Genomic DNA, 17,603 nt, shown 5'->3' with positions numbered 1-17,603 from the left:
CGGCGGATCTCGGGTAGGGGGTCCCGAACTGTGCGTCTAGGATCGATGGTAACAGGAGACGGGGGACACGATGTTTACCCAGGTTCGGGCCCTCTGTATCGAGGTAATAGCCTACTTCCTGCTTGATTGATCTTGATGAATATGAGTATTACAAGAGTTGATCTACCACGAGATCGTAATGGCTAAACCCTAGAAGTCTAGCCTATATGACTATGATAATGTGTATCCTTTCCGGACTACCCCCTCCGGTTTATATAGACACCGGGGGGATCTAGGGTTTACATGGAGTCGGTTACATAAGAAGGAATCTTCATAATAGGTCGCCAAGCTTGCCTTCCACGCCAAGTAGAGTCCAATACAGACACAGGTACAGTCTTCGGCCTTCATGTCTTCACAGCCCATCAGTCCGGCCCATGGATAATAGGCCGGACGCCCGAGGACCCCTTAGTCCAGGACTCCCTCAGTAGCCCCTGAACCTGGCTTCAATGACAAGGAGTCCGGCGCGCAGATTGTCTCCGGCATTGCAAGGCGGGTTCCCCTTCCCGAACTCCAAGATAGTCTTCGGACGCGGTGATAGTATCCGGACCTGTTACATATACACCATACAAAACTGCAGAGAGAATATATATTTTTACACGAGTTCCATCCGCTGACAGCTTTTTATAACACGACATCACGTCTGGCCGGTCATAATTTTGAACCGTTTTTCGTCTGCCGCTCCACGTTTTGAGACGTGGTTGTCATTGGCACGTCTTGTCAAAGCAGAGATCATGTCCCCTTATCGCGGGATTCTCATCAATGCGGGTATGGGTAACCCAACCGTGTCATTTATACGGCCCTTGGGAATAGGCGAGTTTTCAGGGTGAGTGAGGAGGCGCTTAATATTCGCTGCCTTTATAAGGGGATAAGGACTCCCTCTTCCTCTCTCACGCCCTTTCTCTACCTCCGTCTTTCCAATCTCGAGCTCCAGCGCCCAAGTACTCATATCCTTTCCACTCAAGCAACCATGTCCGGATCCGGAGGTCAGGGCAAGTGGATGGTCTCCTCTGTCAAGGAGGAGGACATTACTGAGCTTCGGGCGGCCAGGTATTTGGCGAAGGAGATCACCCACCGTCTGCCGGCTGAGGGACAAGTCGTCCCCACACCGAAGCCTACTGAGAGGGTAGTATTCATCCCCCATTTCTTCCGCGGGCTAGGGTTTCCACTCCACCCATTTGTCCGCGAGCTGATGTATTCCTACGGGATAGATTTCCACGATCTGTCCCCGAATTCCTTCCTCAACATCTCGGTGTTTATCGTCGTGTGTGAGGCCTTCCTCCGCATCCAACCCCACTTCGGGCTATGGCTCAAAGTCTTCAACGTGAAGCCGAAGGTGGTGGACGGCCAGCACGCGGAGTGCGGAGGATCCATGGTGAGCAAGCTACCCAACGTCTCCTGGACGAAAGGTACTTTCATGGAGACAGTGAAGGAGTGGCAAAGACAATGGTTCTACATCACAGAACCCCGCAGCACCACCTGGGCCGCGGCTGCTGAATTCCGCTCCGGTGCTCCCATGCGACTCACCTCCTGGGTCGAGAAGAGTCCGGACTGGTGTTCGCCCGACGAGCTGATAGCGCTGCAGACGCGCGTCCAGAGCATGATAGCCAAGGACGTCAAGCTCGTTGATGTGATCCAGGTGATGCTAGTTCGCCGAATTCTTCCATGCCAGCGCGGAGGTCACCCTCTGTGGGATTTTAATCCGAAAAAGCATCAGACTCTGGTGAGGCTCTTCGAGATCACCCACGAAGATGCCTGGAAGTTGCTTTTTAAGGGCAACGAGAAACCGCCGGTCACAGATTCAGGCCATGGTCATGATTGTAAACACCCCGCCAGCGAGGTATGTTAGTTTTGATGTATCCCCAACTTAATTGTTTCAAGGATGATTTCTGAGCTTTTATTATTGCTTTTTCAGGACTGGATGGAGAGGGCGAAGCGGATCCAGTGTCTGGCTCTGCTGCCTGAAGAACCGGTCATCCCGCGCCTAGTGAAGATGCTGGTGCCAGCGCCATACAAGGCGCCGGAGAAGAAGGCCAAGAAGAAGATCAAGGGGGCCAAGAGTGGCCCCCATCGCAAGGGCACTTCGGACGTGACGTCCGAAGTCGACGAAGCTCATTCCTCTGTCCCTGACAACAATGATGAGGAAGAGGAGGAGGAAGAGGAAAACAACCCTCCCCTGAGGAGAGGAGAAAGAAGAGGGCGGCTTCGGTGCATCCGGCAGCGGAAACGCCCAAGAAGGGGAAGGGTGTCCCAGCGGTCAATACCGCGTGGGACGTTGATAGTAGTCCGAAACGACGTCCCCGCACTAAGCCCCAGGCCGCGTCGTAAGTGACATGGCCTGCTCATGCACACATCCAGCCCTTTCTCTTCATTATTTTGACATAGTTAACTGTACTATTGCAGTCCGGCCCGCGACCTTATCCAGCGATCCTCATCCGGAGGTTCGCTAGCTCCGTCGGAGATGGCGAGCATGTCGCCACCGCCTGCTTATTCCCCGGGGGCCAGGGACGACACGGAGGTGTTGTCTCAGAGGATCGCCTCGAACCAGGGAGGAGCCCAGGATGTTGTCCGGGAGGCGCCACGTGGCGAGACCTCCACTGCCGGACATATGGGGGAGCCGAGCCCCATGGATACTGGCGAAGAGGGCCGCATCCAGTTCGGCCCTCAACCGAATACGATTCCGGAGACTCATATAGCTCCGGAGTCAGGCGAGCAGCCCCCTGTGAAGGAGGGGGTGCGCTGCTTCCACCGTTGGCCCCCATCCATCCAGGGGCGCCGGATGACCTGATGGAGGCGCTACGAGGCGCCTCTATCGTGGACGAACACCGTGTCCTTATGGGTGCGGTGATCGAGAAGGTTTAGTTCGCCAAGAGTGGACTGAATGAAGCCTACAGCAACCTGTTGACAGGTATGTGCAGGAGCCGCGATCGAGGTCGAGTCCCTGAGGAAGGCCCTGGGCGAGGCCGAGGAGAAAGCTGTCCAGCAGCAAGCCACCCATAAGAAGCTCAAGGCCTGGGTCAAAGAAGTCCAGCAGGAACTCCAGGATGCGGTGAAAAAATGTGAGACCTTGGAGCATGATGCGGCGGCTCAAGGGGACGAACTCACCAAGGCTTGTCAGAGCGCGGAGACCACACGGAATGAGGCCCAGTCCGCCCTCCAGGAGATCCAGGAGGCCAAGAAGATCACGGCGGGTAAGGCATTTAAGATGCAAAGCAAGTATGCGAAGAAGCAGTACCTTTTACTAACCCGGTTTCGGAGTTCCCCAGGGGCTTTTGCTGATTTACCACACAGTGTATCGGACGCCGTGGAGTTCTATCGAGCCGAAGGAGGGGGTTCTATGGAGAAGCTCTTCTGGTCGCAATATGCGGTGTCAGAGCCTCCCGTGTCCTTCACCGATCAGCTGAAACAGCTGGTGGAGCCGCATAGGGTGGCCGAATTAGGCATGAAGGATTTGACAATCCGGCTATGGCCAGCCGAAGCTATGCCTGGCAGATACTTCGGACTCGTGGGGCGGATGGTGAACGCCTGTCCTCGGTTGGACGTCGTCAAGTGCGCTGCCTGTATTGAAGGTGCCCGTATGGCCTTCGCTCGTTGCAAGATGTGGTGGGCAAAGATGAACGCTGTTGAGGCTGCCAGAGGGCAAGGAGCACCGCACACCCGAGCGATATTTTGCGGATGTCATAGAAGGATCTCGACTTGTAGCGACGCAATGTTCACAGGGCATTGCATTTGAATAAATGTATTCATGTTGCCCTTGCGTTGTATTATGAAAACAAAGCCTGTTTTTGTAATGTAATTTTATTATGCTTTTAATTGTTTCCTCCTGTGCAGCCGCGTTGCATGTAATCTGAGGGTTGGCCAGTCGTCGGCTTCTGCCCTCATGTAGGTAGTACGGAGGTGTTCGGGATGGAATCTAAACAATCTTGATCCAATTATATGGTCCTTGAAGGAGTTGTTTAGCGCAACGAACAAGGCAATCAGACTATACGTCTTAAACGCCCTCACTTAGCCATAGGAGTTTTATAATAAAGCATGGGCGCAGCCCCTAGTTTAAGCCAGAGTGCTGTCAGCATCTGATCGGCAAATGCCGATCTCTGGCATAACGCGGAAAAAATCTCCAACGATTTGTAACCCTCGAACAGCTGACCGGCTCTCGCCATATCATGACAGTCAGTTTTCGGCTTTCTCTACCGAGGTGCTCATCTGGTCAAGGCCAGGCCACAATCGCAGTAGTTCTCCCTATACTACCCTAGCCGATTCAGTGAAACGTAGGGTAGCAAGCACAGGAGCCAGGCAACCCAACTATTGACCAAAGACATGATTTGGAGCCAATGCATATAATGCTAAATTTGGGGTGCCGAACTTATCTATAAGAAGTGTTCAGACTTTGCTGCCGTATTATGGGACGATGGGGAGCCCCTGGCGAATATGAGACGTACTAGATTGTACGGATGCGATCGAATAAAAATGAAGTAAGAAATGAAAACCACAGAAACTGGGCCGCAAACCATTTTCATTATAACTGTATGGATACGTTAAGGTGTATCCTGTACAAAGAGTACGATAAGCATCCAGCTATTTAACATGCCGGAATTAAGAGGGCGCAGCGTGCAGGTCCTGAGAAATAATTAGAATACCGTCAAGAAGAACGTGTAGAGGTTACCCTACGCACTTATATTGCTTGCCATCTTAGTATGTCGATCCTTCGAAAGGACTGGTTACCAGGCACACTGGAAAAAGAACCTGAAACAAAAGGAAAAAAGGGTGAAAGTATGTGTGAGTCCGGGGTTGGTCAAGCCGTACTGTGGACCACAAGCTGTACCTCCGTTGATACCCATGGGATTTTAAGTGTGTAATTATGTGTGCGTGGTACGAGTGCCACTACTTGATCAGGGCTGGGACAGAGGCGGAATTGCTAGTCAAGCTCTTGAAGGGCCGAGTTGTCCTGTGGCAGTGTAGTCCGGACCTTCTTGACGGTGTCCGAGGGCTCGGCAGCCAGATTGCGGCTCTGCTTTAAAAGCCCGTTCTATACTTCTGCTGCTAGGGCGGCGGTGTGCTCCTCTGTACGGAGGGAGCGTTCCGTAATTCCATTAACTGTTATGACGCCGCGTGGACCGGGCATCTTGAGCTTGAGGTAAGCATAGTGTGGGACTGCGTTAAATCTAGCGAACGCGGTTCGTCCAAGCAGTGCGTGGTAGCCACTGCGGAAGGGGACGATATCGAAGATTAACTCTTTGCTTCGGAAGTTGTCCGGAGAACCGAAGACCACCTCCAGCGTGATTGAGCCCGTGTAGCGGGCCTCAACATCTGGTATGACTCCTTTAAAGGTACTCTTTGTGGGCTTGATTCGTGAGGGATTAATGCCCATCTTCCGTACTGTATCCTGGTAGAGCAGGTTGAGGCTGCTTCCACCATCCATCAGGACTCGTGTTAGATGGAATCCGTCGATGATTGGATCAAGGACCAGTGCGGCAGAACCGCCATGGCGGATACTAGTAGGATGATCTCGACGATCGAAGGTGATCGGAAATGACGACCACGGATTGAATTTTGGGGCGACTGGCTCTACCGTGTAGACGTCCCTGAGTGCCCGCTTGCACTCCTTTCTGGGGATGTGCGTAGCACATATCATGTTCACCGTTTTGACTTGAGGGGGAAATTTCTTTTGCCCCCCGGTGTTCGGCTGTCGGGGCTCTTTGTCCTCGTCCTCACTTTGTGATCCCTTTTCTTGGTTTTCGGCATTTAACTTGCCAGCCTGTTTGAAGACTCAATAATCTCTGTTGGTTTGATTGGCTTGTTTGTCTGGGGTGCCGTGTATCTGGCATGGACGGTCGAGTATGCGGTCCAGGCAGGAAGGTCCCTCATTGTTCCTCTTGCAGGGCTTCTTCCGTTGGCCGGACTTGGAGCTGCTGAATCCGGCGTTCACTGTGGTGTCGTCGGTGTTATCGCCATTGCTTTGGCGTTTGTGTATATTGTGCCGGAGCTTGCCGGTGCTGTTCTTGGCCTCAGAGGGGCCTGCCTCGTTGGCTGTGTTTTTGCTTCGGGCCAGCCAGCTATCCTCACCCGTGCAAAAGCGGGTCATGAGTGCTATGAGGGCTGCCATGGATTTCGGCTTTTCTTGGCCGGGGTGGCGGGCGAGCCATTCGTCACGGATGCTGTGTTTGAAGGCTGCTTGGGCTTCGACGTCCGGACAGTCAATGATCCGGTTCTTTTTGGTTAGGAACCTAGTCCAGAATTTTCTGGCTGATTCTCCAGGTGTTGAACTATGTGGCTTAAGTCGTCGGCATCGGGTGGCCGAACATATGTACCTTGGAAGTTGTCGAGGAAGGCTTCTTCCAAGTCCTCCCAGCTACCGATGGAGTTCTCAGGCAGACTCTTTAGCCAGTGTAGAGCTGGTCGTTTGAGCTTTAACGAGAGGTATTTGATAGCGTGGAGGTCATCTCCTTGGGCCATGTGGATGTGGAGAATAAAATCTTCGATCCACACTGCGGGGTCGGTTGTTCCGTCGTATGATTGAATATTGAAAGGCTTAAATCCCTCGGGGAATTCATGATCCAGCACCTCATCTGTGAAGCAGAAAGGGTGTGCGGCGCCTCTATAGCGGGCCGCGTCGTGGCGCACCTCCGACGAAGTCCGTCTGTGGTTATCGGCCCGGGTGTGATAAAGTTTGTCATGTCCGAATAGGTAGCTGTCATCCCGAGTAGGGAAGCGTCCCCGCGATCCGTATATAGATCTGGTGTGTCCTGCTCTACTGTCCAATTCCTGCCGAAGATTGTATGTATGGTCCCGAGCTGGTCTGTCCCTGTGTTTGCGAGGCGGTGGGGCGGGCTGTTGTTCGGCCTGAGTTGCCGTTTTATCCCGACCGCGGGGTGGTCGGTCTGCCGCACTATCCCGACCGCGTGGTGGTCGGTCCGCATTGCGCGAGGGAGGTATGGGATCTGGTGCCTCCTCATCAAACTGACGTAGCAGTCTACATTTTGGGTAACTCTTGACTGGGCGCTTGAGGCCGTATTCTTCGGCTGCCATGACATCGGTCCATCTATCGATGAGTAGGTCTTGATCTGCTTGGAGTTGTTGCTGCTTTTTCTTTAGGCTTCTTGCAGTAGCTATGAGCTGGCGCTTAAAGCGCTCCTACTCGAGGGGTGCCTCAGGCACGATGAAGTCCTCATTGCCAAGGCTCTCATCATCCTAGGAGAGTGGACGATAGCTATCATCATCCAGGTCATTGGTCGTGGCTTGTTTATCAGGGTTAACTTGCTCGTTGTCTTGCTCCTCCTATTCGGACGCAGCTCCAACAGGGTCTTCGTTATTTTCGGCATCGCCCAGAGTACTATTTTCTCTGGTGCCAGTGTTGCCATCTTTTGAGCAACGAGGCTTAGAGCGGCGTTTAGGGCGCCGACACTTGGACTGTGTCTCAGAGGGTTTATTCGCATCTGCCTCCTCTTTGTCGTCGCCGGATCCTTTAGGTGTATCAACCATGTAGATGTCGTATGAAGAGGTGGCCGTCCAACGTCTAGTGAATGGCGGGTCTTGGCCTTGCTCCTTGTCAACATCGTCGTCCATACCATCGATGTCTTCGGAGCCATAATCGAGCTCGTCGGTTAAGTCCTCAACGGTAGCTACGAAGTGGGTGGCGGGTGGGAAGCAAAATTCCCCATCATCAGCCTCTAACTCGAACCGAACATAGTTCGGCTGCGAGTCCTTCTCCAAGGACAAATTCTTTAAAGAGTTCAACACATGGCCCAAAGGTGAGTGCTGAAAAACGTCTGCCGCGCTGAATTCGAAGATCGATAACCGATCTAGCTCGGTGTCCGCAGACGTACACGGTCCGGAACTTATAGCCGGCAACGAGTCCGAAGTTCCGTTGAAGCGAATTTTGTAGGGTGTTGAGTCTGTGTGCGGCTCCAACGCCGTGGACTCTATGGCTTTGCGTGGCACGATCTGCTCCGGTTCTAAGGCCATTGCAGCAACATGAACCATCTCCTGGACGTGATCCGATGACAGATTTAAGTCATGTTTATCGGAGCGAGGGGGAGCGATCGCCGCGGTCTCAAATCCATTGAAGATCAAGTCTCCACGGATATCCGCGACGTAGTTCAGGCTTCCGAATCTGACCTGATGGCCAGGGGCGTGGCTAACGACCTGCTCCAGATGGCCAAGTGAGTTGGCCCGCAGTACGAAGTTGCCGGACACAAAAATCTGTCCGGGGAGGAAGGTTCCTCCTTGGACAGCGTCATTATTGACGATTGAAGGGGCCATCGAACCTTTTATCGACGGCACAGTGGAACTCTCAATGAAAGCACCAATGTTGGTGTCAAAACCGGCGGATCTCGGGTAGGGGGGTCCCGAACTGTGCGTCTACGGTCGATGGTAACAGGAGACGGGGGACATGATGTTTACCCAGGTTCGGGCCCTCTCTATGGAGGTAATACCCTACTTCCTGCTTGATTGATCTTGATGAATATGAGTATTACAAGAGTTGATCTACCACGAGATCGTAATGGCTAAACCCTAGAAGTCTAGCCTATATGACTATGATAATGTGTATCCTTTCCGGACTACCCCCTCCGGTTTATATAGACACCGGGGGGATCTAGGGTTTACATGGAGTCGGTTACATTAGAAGGAATCTTCATAATCGGTCGCCAAGCTTGCCTTCCACGCCAAGTAGAGTCCAATACAGACACGGGTACAGTCTTCGGCCTTCATGTCTTCACAGCCCATCAGTCCGGCCCATGGATAATAGGACAGACGCCCGAGGACCCCTTAGTCCAGGACTCCCTCAGTAGCCCCTGAACCTGGCTTCAATGACAAGGAGTTCGGCGCGCAGATTGTCTCCGGCATTGCAAGGTGGGTTCCCCTTTCCGAACTCCAAGATAGTCTTCGGACGCGGTGATAGTATCCGGACTTGTTACATATACACCATACAAAACCGCAGAGAGAATATATATTTTTACACGAGTTCCATCCGCTGACAGCTTTTTATAACACGACATCACGTCTGGCCGGTCATAATTTCGAACCGTTTTTCGTCTGTGGCTCCACGTTTTGAGACGTGGTTGTCATTGGCACGTCTTGTCAAAGCAGAGATCGTGTCCCCATATCGCGGGATTCTCATCAATGCGGGTATGGGTAACCCAACCGTGTCGTTTATACGGCCCTTGGGAATAGGCGAGTTTTCAGGGTGAGTGAGGAGGCGCTTAATATTCGCTGCCTTTATAAGGGGATAAGGACTCCCTCTTCCTCTCTCACACCCTTTCTCTGCCTCCGTCTTTCCAATCTCGAGCTCCAGCGCCCAAGTACTCATATCCTTTCCACTCAAGCAACCATGTCCGGATCCGGAGGTCAGGGCAAGTAGATGGTCTCCTCTGTCAAGGAGGAGGACATTACTGAGCTTTGGGCGAAGGGGTATTTGGCGAAGGAGATCACCCACCGTCTGCCGGCTGAGGGACAAGTCGTCCCCACACCGAAGCCTACTGAGAGGGTAGTATTCATCCCCCATTTCTTCCGCGGGCTAGGGTTTCCACTCCACCCTTTTGTCCGCGGGCTGATGTATTCCTACGGGATAGATTTCCACGATCTGTCCCCGAATTCCTTCCTCAACATCTCGGTGTTTATCATCGTGTGTGAGGCCTTCCTCCGCATCCAACCCCACTTCGGGCTATGGCTCAAAGTCTTCAACGTGAAGCCGAAGGTGGTGGACGGCCAGCACGCGGAGTGCGGAGGAGCCATGGTGAGCAAGCTACCCAACGTCTCCTGGACGAAAGGTACTTTCATGGAGACAGTGAAGGAGTGGCAAAGACAATGGTTCTACATCACAGAACCCCACGGCACCACCTGGGCCGCGGCTGCCGAATTCCGCTCCGGTGCTCCCATGCGACTCACCTCCTGGGTCGAGAAGAGTCCGGACTGGTGTTCGCCCGACGAGCTGATAGCGCTGCAGACGCGCGTCCAGAGCATGATAGCCAAGGACGTCAAGCTCTTCGATGTGATCCAGGTGATGCTAGTTCGCCGGATTCTTCCATGCCAGTGCAGAGGTCACCCTCTGTGGGATTTTAATCCGAAGAAGCATCAGACCCTGGTGAGGCTCTTCGAGATCACCCACGAAGATGCCTGGAAGTTACATAAGAAGGAATCTTCATAATCGGTCACCAAGCTTGCCTTCCACACCAAGTAGAGTCCAATCCGGACACAGGTACAGTCTTCGGCCTTCATGTCTTCACAGCCCATCAGTCCGGCCCATGGATAATAGGCCGGACGCCCGAGGACCCCTTAGTCCAGGACTCCCTCACACATGCCGTGGTTCCAAGATAGTGAAGTGTCGCAATTGGCGTAGGAGGAGGAATCTGCCTATCATTTGCAGAAGACTCAGAACTATGCGGCTGTTGCATCTCCAAAATGTCTGGGGTGTGCCTTGGCTTAACATACAAGTGCTTTTTCTTGTTATCAGCCATCGAAGGTGCCTTGAAACCCTGGTACCTTGTCGCTCTGACACTACGTCTCACCTCCGACACATCAAGGGATGTGATCATTCGACGTCTCTTCCTGGAAGTGATCTCATCCACCTCCATCTGAACCTGATGAGCATCCTGGATGGTAACTTCATCAGACAGAGAGCAGCTCTCCACCTCCATACCTTCTAGTGTACTAGAGGTCAACAAACTGAGCAAATTTTTAGAAATGAGGTTGCAGCAGATCACCCAAGCTTCTTCAGGGAAGCTAATAATTTCAGTCCCCGGCACAAATGGTGAGAAAGGAAACACAGAGAAGCACGTCATTCCAACCAGATTATGCAAAGTATCCTGCAAGCCATCAGCAAACCTTTTCCAAGCGAGTGTACTTTCAGCTTCTTCAGATAACCAACCCACTCTAGGGGTGAACACAGTACAGTACAGCTGAATCATGAAAGTGAGCCAATTATCTTCAGCAGGAACCTCAAATGTAATTTCGTGTGAGTTTACTTGTGTGCAAGTCAGATCTCCCGCTGCGTGCTCTTACATGAATTCTTCAGCTTTCTTTGGCTATGTTATTTTGAGAAGACATAATTGCATGATTAGTATGCTTGAAGTATTATTATTTTTATGTCAATATTAAACTTTTATCTTGAATCTTTCGGATCTGAACATTCATGCCACAATAAATAAAATTACATTGAGAAGTATGCTAGGTAGCATTCCACATCAAAAATTCTGTTTTTATCATTTACCTACTCGAGGACGAGCAGGAATTAAGCTTGGGGATGCTTGATACGTCTCCAACGTATCTATCATTTTTGATTGTTCCATACTATTACATGTTCTGTTTTGGATGTTTAATGGGCTTTATTATACACTTTTATATTATTTTTGGGACTAACCTATTAACCGGAGGCCCAGCCCAAATTGTTGTTTTTTTGCCTAGTTCAGTGTTTCGCAGAAAAAGAATATCAAACGGAGTCCAAACGGAATGAAACGGGAACGTGATTTTTGGAACAAACGTGATCCAGAGGACTTGGAGTGGACGTCAAGCAAACAACAAGGAGGCCACGAGGCAGGGGGCGCACCCTCCACCCTCGTGGGCCCCTCGTGGCTCCACCGACCTACTTCTTCCTCCTATATATACCTACGTACCCCCAAACCATCAGAAGAGGAGCAAAAACCATATTTCTACCCCCGCAACCTTCTGTACCCATGAGATCCCATCTTGGGGCCTTTTTCGGCGCTCCGCCGAAGGGGGCATTGATCACGGAGGGCTTCTACATCAACACCATAGCCTCTTCGATGATGTGTGAGTAGTTTACCACAGACCTTCGGGTCCAAAGTTATTAGCTACATGGCTTCTTCTCTCTCTTTGGATCTCAATACAAAGTTCTCCTCGATCTTCTTGGAGATCTATTCGATGTAACTCTTTTTGCGGTGTGTTTGTCGAGATCCGATGAATTGTGGGTTTATGATCAAGATTATCTATGAACAATATTTGAATCTTCTCTGAATTCTTTTATGTATGATTGGTTATCTTTGCAAGTCTCTTCGAATTATTAGTTTGGTTTGGCCTACTAGATTGATCTTTCTTGCAATGGGAGAAGTGCTTAGCTTTGGGTTCAATCTTGCGGTGCTCGATCCAAGTGACAGTAGGGGAAACGACACGTATTGTATTATTGCCATCAAGGATAAAAGGTGGGGTTTATATCATATTGCATGAGTTTATCCCTCTACATCATGTCATCTTGCTTAAAGCGTTACTCCGTTCTTATGAACTTAATATTCTAGATGCATGCTAGATAGCGGTCGATGTGTGGAGTAATAGTAGTAGATGCAGGCAGGAGTCGGTCTACTTGTCACGGACGTGATGCCTATACACATGATCATACCTAGATATTCTCATAACTATGCTCAATTCTATCAATTGCTCGATAGTAATTTGTTCACCCACCATAATACTTATTCTATCTTGAGAGAAGCCACTAGTGAAACCTATGGCCCCCGGATCTATTTTCCATCATATTAATCTTCCGTCAACAAGCTATTTTTATTACCGTTTATTTTGCAATCTTTACTTTTTATCTTTATCATAAAAATACCAAAAATATTATCTTATCATCTCTATCAGATCTCACTTTTGCAAGTGGCCGTGAAGGGATTGACAACCCCTTTATCGCGTTGGTTGCAAGGTTCTTATTTCTTTGTGTAGGTACGAGGGACTTGCGTGTGGCCTCCTACTGGATTGATACCTTGGTTCTCAAAAACTGAGGGAAATACTTATGCTACTTTGCTGCATCACCCTTTCCTCTTCAAGGGAAAAAACCAACGCATGCTCAAGAGGTAGCAAGAAGGATTTCTGGCGCCGTTGCTGGGGAGGTGTACACCAAGTCAAGTCAAGATTTGATCTCCCGACAACGAGCCATTTCTGGTGCCGTTGCCGGGGAGTCTACGCACAAGTCAAGACATACCAAGTACCCATAACAAAATCTTATCCCTCGCATTACATTATTTGCCATTTGCCTCTCGTTTTCCTCTCCCCCACTTCACCCTTGCCGTTTTATTCGCCCTCTTTTTCCGTTCGCCTCTTTTCCGCCTGCTTCTTGTTTGCTCGTGTGTTGGATTGCTTGCTTGTCACGATGGTTCAAGACAATACTAAATTGTGTGAGTTTATGAATACCAACAACAACGATTTTCTTAGCACTCCGATTGCTCCTCTTACCGAAGCTGAATCTTGTGAAATTAATGCTGCGTTGTTGAATCTTGTCATGAAAGATCAATTCGCCGGCCTTCCTAGTGAAGATGCCGCTACCCATCCAAATAGCTTTGTTGATTTGTGCGATATGCAAAGGAGGAAAGATGTGGACAATGATATTGTTAAATTGAAGCTATTTCCATTTTCTCTTAGAGATCGCGCTAAAACTTGGTTTTCTTCTTTGCCTAAAAATAGTATTGATTCTTGGAATAAGTGCAAAGATGCTTTTATCTCTAAGTATTTTCCTCCCGCTAAGATCATCTCTCTTAGAAATGATATTATGAACTTTAAGCAACTTGATCATGAACATGTTGCACAAGCTTGGGAGAGAATGAAATTAATGATACGTAATTGCCCTACTCATGGTTTGAATTTGTGGATGATTATACAAAAAATTTATGCCGGATTGAATTTTGCTTCTAGAAATCTTTTAGATTCGGCCGCGGGAGGCACTTTTATGGAAATCACTTTAGGAGAAGCTACTAAACTCCTAGATAATATTATGGTTAATTATTCTCAATGGCACACTGAAAGATCTACTAGTAAAAAGGTTCATGCGATTGAAGAGATTAATGTTTTGAGTGGAAAGATGGATGAACTTATGAAATTGTTTGCTAATAAGAGTGTTGCTTCTGATCCTAATGATATGCCTTTGTCTACTTTGATTGAGAATAATAATGAATCTATGGATGTGAATTTTGTTGGTAGGAACAATTTTGGTAACAACGTGTATAGAGGAAACTTTAATCCTAGGTCGTTCCCTAGTAATTCCTCTAATAATTATGGTAATTCCCACAGGAATTCTTATGTAAATTTTAATAAGTGCCCTCTGATTTTGAGACTAGTGTTAAAGAGTTTATGAATTCACAAAAGAATTTCAATACTTTGCTTGAAGAAAAATTGCTTAAAGTTGACGAATTGACTAGGAACTGGGATAAAATCTCTCTTGATGTTGATTCTTTGAAGCTTAGATCTATTCCACCTAAGCATGATATCAATGAGTCTCTCAAAGCCATGATAATTTCCATTGATGAGTGTAAGGAAAGAACCGCTAGGATGCGTGCTAAAAAAGATTGCTTTGTGAAGGCGTGTTCTTCTAGTTTTTATGAGAATAAAGATGAAGATCTAAAAGTTATTGATGTGTCCCCTATTAAATCTTTGTTTTGCAATATGAATCTTGATAATGATGGGACTGGAGATGAGTCAACTTTAGTTAGAAGGCGTCCCAAAAATTCAGAGTTTTTAGATCTTGATGCAAAAATTGTTTAAAGTGGGATTGAAGAGGTTAAAACTTTAGATAGCAATGAACCCACCATCTTCGATTTCAAGGAATTTAATTATGATAATTGCTCTTTGATAGATTGTATTTCCTTGTTGCAATCCGTGCTAAATTCTCCTCATGCTTATAGTCAAAATAAAGCCTTTACTAAACATATCGTTGATGCTTTGATGCAATCTTATGAAGAAAACTCGAGTTGGAAGTTTCCATCCCTAGAAAACTTTATAACGAGTGGGAACCTACAATAAAAATTAAAATTAAAGATCATGAATGATATGCTTTGTGTGATTTGGGTGCTAGTGTTTCCACGATCCCAAAAACTTTGTGTGATTTGCTAGGTTTTCGTGAATTTGATGATTGTTCTTTAAACTTGCATCTTGCGGTTTCCACTATCAAGAAACCTATGGGAAGAATTAATGATGTTCTTATTGTTGCAAATAGGAATTATGTGCCCGTATATTTTATTGTTCTTGATATAGATTGCAATCCTTCATGTCCTATTATTCTTGGTAGACCTTTCCTTAGAACGATTGGTGCAATTATTGATATGAAGGAAGGGAATATTAGATTCCAATTTCCGTTTAGGAAAGGCATGGAACACTTCCCTAGAAAATAATATTAAATTACCTTATGAATCTATTATGAGGGCCACTTATGGAATGCTTACCAAAGATGGCAATACCTAGATCTATCCTTGCTTTTATGCCTAGCTAGGGGCGTTAAACGATAGCACTTGTTGGGAGGCAACCCAATTTTATTTTAGTTTCTTACTTTTTGGTTCTTTTTAGTAATAAATAATCCTTCTAGCTTCTGTTTAGATGTGGTTTTGTGTTTTAATTAGTGTTTGTGCCAAGTTAAACCTATAGGATCTTCTTGGATGATAGTTATTTGATCTTGCTGAAAATTCCAGAAACTTTCTGTTCACGAAAACAATTGTTAAAAATAACCAGAACGTGATAAAATACTGATTCCAATTGCAGTAGATCAATAAACAAATTATCTAGGTCTTCCTATTTTGGTAGAATTTTTGGAGTTCCATAAGTTTGCGTTAGTTACAGATTACTACAGATTGTTCTGTTTTTGACAGATTCTGTTTTTCGTGTGTTGTTTGCTTATTTTGATGAATCTATGGCTAGTAAAAGAGTTTATAAACCATAGAGAAGTTGGAATACAGTAGGTTTAACACCAATATAAATAAATAATGAGTTCATTACAGTACCTTGAAGTGGTGTTTTGCTTTCTTTCGCTAACGGAGCTCACGAGATTTTCTGTTAAGTTTTGTGTTGTGAAGTTTTCAAGTTTTGGTTAAAGATTTGATGGATTATGGAACAAGGATTGGCAAGAGCCTAAGCTTGGGGATGCCCAAGGCACCCCAAGGTAAAATTAAAGGGCAACCAAAAGCCTAAGCTTGGGGATGCCCCGGAAGGCATTCCCTCTTTCGTCTTCGTCTATCGGTAACTTTACTTGGAACTATATTTTTATTCACCACATGATATGTGTTTTGCTTGGAGCGTCTTGTATGATTTGATTCTTTGCTTTTTAGTTTACCACAATCATCCTTGCTGTACACACCTTTTGAGAGAGACACACATGATTCGGAATTTATTAGAATACTCTATGTGCTTCACTTATATCTTTTGAGCTATATAGTTTTTGCTCTAGTGCTTCACTTATATCTTTTAGAGCACGGTGGTGGTTTTATTTTATAGAAATTATTGATCTCTCATGCTTCACTTACATTATTTTGAGAGTCTTAAACAGCATGGTAATTTTCTTTAATTGTGAAATTAGTCCTAATATGATAGGCATCCAAGATGGATATAATAAAAACTTCCATATAAGTGCATTGAATACTAGGAGAAGTTTGATACTTGATGATTGTTTTGAGATATGGAGGTGGTAATATTAAAGTTGTGCTAGTTGAGTAATTGTGAAATTGAGAAATACTTGTGTTGAAGTTTGCAAGTCCTGTAGCATGCACATATGGTAAATGTTGTGTAACAAATTTGAAACATGAGGTGTTCTTTGATTGTCATCCTTATGAGTGGCGGTCGGGGACGAGCGATGGTATTTTCCTACCAACCTATACCCCTAGGAGCATGCGCGTAGTGCTTGGTTTTTGATGACTTCTAGATTTTTGCAATAAGTATGTGAGTTCTTTATGACTAATGTTGAGTCCATGGATTATACGCACTCTCAACCTTCCATCATTGCTAGCCTCTTCGGTACCGTGCATTGCCCTTTCTCACCTTGAGAGTTGGTGCAAAATTCGCCGGTGCATCCAAACCCCGTGATACGATACGCTCTATCACACATAAACCTCCTTACATCTTCCTCAAAACAGCCACCATACCTACCTATTATGGCATTTCCATAGCCATTCCAAGATATATTGCCATGCAACTTTCCACCGTTCCGTTTATTATGACACGCTTCATCATTGTCATGTTGCCTTGCATGATCATGTAGTTGACATCGTATTTGTGGCAAAGCCACCATTCATAATTTTTCATACATGTCACTCTTAATTCATTGTCCATCCTGGTACACCGCCGAAGGCATTCATATAGAGTCATATTTTGTTCTAGTATCGAGTTGTAATCATTGAGTTGTAAATAAATAGAAGTGTGATGATCATCATTAATAGAGCATTGTCCCAAAAAAAGAGAGAAAAAAGGGTAGAAATAAAAAGGGACAATGCTACTATCCATTTTCGACACTTGTGCTTCAAAGTAGCACCATGATCTTTATGATAGAGAGTCTCTTGTTTTGTCACTTTCATATACTAGTGGGAATTTTTCATTATAGAACTTGGCTTGTATATTCCAACAATGGGCTTCTTCAAATGCCCTAGGTCTTCGTGAGCAAGCAATTTGGATGCACACCCACTTAGTTTCTTTTGTTGAGCTTTCATACATTTATAGCTCTAGTGCATCCGTTGCATGGCAATCCCTACACCTTGCATTGACATCAATTGATGGGCATCTCCCTAGCCCGTTGATTAGCCGCGTCAATGTGAGACTTTCTCTTTTTTGTCTTCTCCACATAACCCCTATCATTATATTCATTTCCACCC

This window comes from Aegilops tauschii, chromosome 2, assembly GCF_002575655.3.
Source record: "Aegilops tauschii subsp. strangulata cultivar AL8/78 chromosome 2, Aet v6.0, whole genome shotgun sequence".
In the NCBI taxonomy this organism is placed as follows: domain Eukaryota; kingdom Viridiplantae; phylum Streptophyta; class Magnoliopsida; order Poales; family Poaceae; genus Aegilops; species Aegilops tauschii.
The sequence above is the reverse complement of the archived record's forward strand: the minus strand, read 5'-3'. Positions refer to the sequence as shown.